Genomic DNA, 6,000 nt, shown 5'->3' on the forward strand with positions numbered 1-6,000 from the left:
CGTCACCTGGCCACGCTCCTATTCTCGATCATTCCCATAGCCACTAGTCCATTCGGACTGCAGGCCGACTCCCCTGTCATTACGTCCCGTGGCCACTAGTCCATTCGTACTGCAGGCTGACTTCCCTGTCATTACCTCCCATGGCCACGACTCCACTCACACCGTAGGTTGACTCTACTGTGATTACACATACAAAGGGCTTAATGTGTTTAATGAGTTGATTGGCAGCGCAGTGGTCAGCGTGCCGTTTCTACGGTCTCAGCCGTGTTCCCAGTGACTGCACGGAAAATTTTGCATCGGCGATTAACTTTGGCTAAGTTCCAGCTTTGAGAATTGAATATATTATTTTTAATTCACTTCATTTTTATTTTTATTATTTTATTGTTATTATTTTTCCATCTACGTGACTTTACCGAAAGAACCATAGACTGTGAATTCCTGCAGTCACGGAAGTTTCGAGTCAAAATTTAATTGAATTCCGGGTTGGCCGTTATGCGACGAGCATCGCTGTCACGTGGCAGGGCGGTTGAGGATTCGCTGCGCCCTGACTGTGCGGATCAGAGCTAAATTAAAGGGGTCTCAAGAGCCGCACGGCGAGCTGTGTTATTAACTTCGGCCACTCAGACCCCAGCGAGCTCAGCAGCTCTGTTACGGCCGCTTGCCCAGGGCCCTCGGCAGTGGCGGCAGTCACAGGGAATCGCAGTTACACCGCGGATACATCTGGATCCATAGAGTCGCAGAGAAACGCAGAGATACGTCGAGATCAGTAGAGTCGCATAGAGACGCATAGAGTTACGTCGAGATCCGTAGAGTCGCAGAGAGACGCTTGGAGTTAGATAGAGATCCATAGAGTGACATCGAGATCCATAGAGTTACATAGAGATGCATAGAGTTACGTTGAGATCCGTAGAGTCACATAGAGACGCTTCGAGTTAGATAGAGATCCATAGAGTGACATCGAGATCCATAGAGTTACATAGAGATTCATAGAGTTACATAGAGATCCATAGAGTTACGTAGAGATCCATAGAGTTACATAGAGATGCATAGAGTTACATCGAGACGCATAGAGTTACATAGAGACTCATAGAGTTACATAGAGATCCATAGAGTTACATCGAGACGTATAGAGTTACATAGAGACGCATAGAGTTACATAGAGACTCATAGAGTTACATAGAGACTCATAGAGTTACATAGAGACTCATAGAGTTACATAGAAACGCATAGAGTTACATCGAGATCCATAGAGTTACATAGAGATCCATAGACTTACATAGAGACTCATAGAGTTACATAGAGACGGATAGAGTTTCGTCGAGATTCATAGAGTTACATCGAGATCCATAGAGTTACATCGAGATCCATAGAGTTACATAGAGACTCATAGAGTTACGTAAAGACACATAGAGTTACATCGAGATCCATAGAGTCACAAAGAGAGCCATAGAGTCACATAGAGACGCATAGAGTTACATAGAGACACATAGAGTTACATCGAGATTCATAGAGTCACAAAGAGAGCCATAGAGTCACATAGAGACTCAGAGTTACATAGAGACTCATAGAGTTACATAGAGATCCATAGAGTTACATAGAGATCCATAGAGTTACATAGAGACGCATATAGTTACATAGAGACTCATAGAGTTACATAGAGACGCATAGAGTTACATAGAGATTAATAGAGTTACATAGACATCCATAGAGTTACATAGAGATCCATAGAGTTACATAGAGATGCATAGAGTTACATAGAGCCCATAGAGTTACATCGAGATCCATAGAGTCACATAGAGACGAATAGAGTTGCATAGAGATCCATAGAGTTACATCGAGATCCATAGAGTTACGTAGAGATTCATAGAGTTACATAGAGAGCCATAGAGTTACATAAAGATCCATAGAGTTCCATAGCGACTCATAGTGTTACATAGAGACGCATAGAGTCACATAGAGATGCATAGAGTTACATAGAGACGCATCGAGTTGCATAGAGATTCATAGAGTTACATAGAGAGCCATAGAGTTATATAGAGACTCATATAGTTACATAGAGATCCATAGAGTTACACAGAGATCCATAGAGTTACATAGAGACTCATAGAGTTACATAGAGAGCCGTACAGTTATATAGAGAGTCATAGAGTTACATAGAGATCCATAGAGTTACACAGAGATCCATAGAGTTACATAGAGACCCATAGAGTTACATAGAGACACATAGAGTTACATAGAGACATAGTTACATAGAGATTCATAGTTACATCGAGATCCACAGAGTTACATAGAGATCCATAGAGTTACATAGAGATCCATAGAGTTACATAGAGATCCATAGAGTCCCATAGAGATCCATAGAGTCACATAGAGACACATAGACTTACATAGAAATCCATAGAGTTACATAGAGATCCATAGAAATACATAGAGTTCCATAGAGTTACATAGAGATCCATAGAGTTACATAGAGACTCACAGAGTTACATAGAGATGGATAGAGTTTCGTCGAGATCCATAGAGTTACATTGAGATCCATAGAGTTACATCGAGATCCATAGAGTTACATAGAAACTCATAGAGTTACATAGAGACACATAGAGTTACATCGAGATCCATAGAGTCACAAAGAGAGCCATAGAGTCACATAGAGACGCATAGAGTTACATAGAGACTCATAGAGTTACATAGAGCCCATAGAGTTACATCGAGATCCATAGAGTTACATAGAGACTCATAGAGTTACATAGAGACTCATAGAGTTACATAGAGATCCATAGAGTTACATAGAGATCCATAGAGTTACATAGAGACGCATATAGTTACATAGAGACTCATAGAGTGACATAGAGACGTAGGTAAAAAATAAACAAAAATCACGACGTTTCGGCCACAACACAAGTGGCCTTCATCAGGTGAAGGGACCAACCTGTCCAGAGGACAGCGTTGGAGTGAATAAAGTCAAGCGCAGGTCGCCTCCTTTAAGCTGTGAGTGGGTAAACAGAAAAAAACGCCTTGACAAAGGAATTCGCATAAAATCTAAAGCTGTGCAAGCTCGCAAATAGAATCAAAGATACATTAGCACCACCGTGAGAGTTTGGGATGCCACTAATTGAATGAACATACTGTACCATTAAAAATTCCTTAAACGTTTGGTTCGATTTAGAACATCTTTCCAATGGTTGCTTAATTTGAAACCATCTTCTCGGTTGAAATTGTGTCTGTGTTTGTAAATCTGAATTGCCTCGTGAACAAATCTCTGATAGAAACCCGTGGGTTCGCAAAGAACCTTGGTATCGGAGAAGACTATATCGTGATCACCCACAGCATTGTAACAGTGATCAGCCACGGCAGAAGAATTCGTAAGAAGGCGACCTGCGCTTGACTTTCTTCACTCCAACGCTGTCCTCTGGACAGGTTGGTCCCTTCACCTGATGAAGGCCACTTGTGTTGTGGCCGAAACGTCGTGATTTTTGTTTATTTTTTATCTATGTGACTTTACCGAATAGAACCAAAGAGTATGGATCCTTGCAGTCACGAAAGCCTCAAATCTAGAAGTGACATAGAGACCCGTAGAGTTACGTAGAGATCCATAGAATTACATAGAGATTCATAGTTACATAGATACTCATAGAGTTACATAGAGTTCCATATAGTTACATGGAGATCCATAGAGTTACATAGCGACTCATAGTTACATAGAGATCCATATAGTTACATAGAGATCCATAGAGTTACATAGAGACTCATAAAGTTACATCAAGATCCATAGAGTTACATAGAGACCCATAGAGTTACATAGAGACTCATAGAGTTACATAGAGACCCATAGAGTTACATAGAGTTCCATATAGTTACATGGAGATCCATAGAGTTACATAGAGACTCATAGAGTTACATAGAGACTCATAGAGTTACATAGAGACTCATAGAGTTACATAGAGACTCATAGTTACATAGAGATCCATATCGTTACATAGAGATCCATAGAGTTACATAGAGACTCATAGAGTTACATAGAGATCCATAGAGTCGGATAGAGACTCAGATTTTGTGCTAGCTGGCAAGGTCCCATTGATGTAAGCAGCATTGTTTGTTACAAGGACAGCCACAGGAGAGGACCGTCAAAAGTCGTGGCAATTCCAGGACATTGCTGTTACATAGAGATCCATAGAGTTGCACAGAGTTCCATAGAGATTCAGAGAATTACATCGAGACTTAGAGTCTATGTCAGCTGGTAGGAGGGACCCAGTGAGCTAAGAAACTCTGTTACGAGGACGACCACAGCCCAGGAACGGTGACAGTGGCGGCAGGAAACAGAAACACCTCCGGGAGAATTCTCAGAGGTAGCTCTGTGACATCCGCTTCCGCCGGCCGTCGTCTCAACACGAAGGGTCACAGTGGCTTTACTCTGCGAAATTTTCCGAATGGAATCTTCGGCTCGTGACGCGACGCCGATAGCGCGATGTGGCGAAGAGCGTGGGGACATTACAGGACGCGACCCCACTCAAACAAAGCGCCCGAGCGTGACATTGCTTTCAAGTCTATAGTTGAAACGGTACAATTAGCCCCAAATTAATAGAAAAAAATGTTTCCTGTATTGCGGCTGAACCGGCCACATAGGCCGCGTTCAGGCTGTCAGAAACGAGCCTTAAAGTGTGGTTCGCGAGACAAAAGACTTCGATATTTACGGTCAAACGGGGCATTGTGGCGCGCGGGTGACGTCACCGCACCCCCACGTGTTCTTGTTTTTATTTTAAAACAAAAATTCGCCTCCCGATGTTCGCTCGAGTGGGGGAAACTCTTCAACAACGAGAGAGGCTGCGTACGTCACGTCTCTAATCCACGTGCTTCCCATGCTGCCCGTCACCGTCAATCCCAGCCTGCGCCTACGTTTCGAGTCGCCGCTTTGCCCGCTTTTCAGATTTTATACTTTTTATTTTTTGCTTTTGGGGCAGCGCTGTGTCACGTGGTGGAGAGCGCGCCCCGTGAGGACGCCGCGGAGATGGAGCGACAGAATCGGCTGGCTCGCTGTTGCATCGCGGAATCGTGAGCGGCGGCGTGCGGCTCTGAGAGGCTCTCATCCAGCAGTGGATAGACAGTGGCTATTGATGATGATGATAATGGTGATGATGGTTGCCCATTGAGAGGAATTCGTATTCTGCATGCAATTGTGTTGGACTTCCTTCGCAACGTACGTTGCCAACCGTGCTAATCGGAGTTAAAAGGACATCACCTGCAGCAACGCACAACGGTCAGGTATCAGCTCGTGCCTGTCGATATTAAAACAACAACATTTTGCCAATTATGTTTTTTTCGTAAAATTGCGGCCCACAGGTTGATTGGTATGACTCACGGGGCAGGGTCAGACGAACTGACACATCGCTTTAAGTCTCATGCCAGACACTCATACAGTCCTGTCTTCATCTCTAATTCATTATTTTTGTACATATAACAAGCCTCACTGAGTCTCAAGACGAATTTTTTGTTATTACATTATCAGGAGGGTGCTGCGACATTGAGATGTTTAGCCATGAATGAATTCCGTTGCGAATGAGTAATCGCGTTCGTGTGGGAAGAGGACATCGGAGTAATTGTGCCGCAGTTGCGAGATGTTAACTACCTCGCCTGGTATGCAGGAGGTCGGGAGTTCGATCCAGACCCTGACCTCTGCTGTATATTTGGAGGTTTGCATGTTCTCGTGCTCACGTGGATTTTTCTTCGAATCCTCTGGGGTTTCCCTCGACATTTAGAATCAACATCACGCGTTTAGAGTATTTGGCTGCTATACATTTCCACGTGATAGGCCACTTCGTTGGACGATCATTTGTGGCCAGGTCGCTTCTGAAAAAGAGCTTTACAGCTCAGTGGGCCTTACCTGGTAAAGTTACACATTGTATCGCTGAGAGTAATGAGAGTTTGGCTCCGTGTTAAAGGAGGAAACCATAGAAGCTCGGAGCACACCCAGCACTCGGGCTGAACGATTAATCGATTTCAAAT

The sequence above is a fragment of the Petromyzon marinus genome, chromosome 51, assembly GCF_048934315.1.
Source record: "Petromyzon marinus isolate PM22_M1 ecotype Great Lakes invasive population chromosome 51, UKy_Petmar_22M1.pri1.0, whole genome shotgun sequence".
NCBI lineage: Eukaryota > Metazoa > Chordata > Hyperoartia > Petromyzontiformes > Petromyzontidae > Petromyzon > Petromyzon marinus.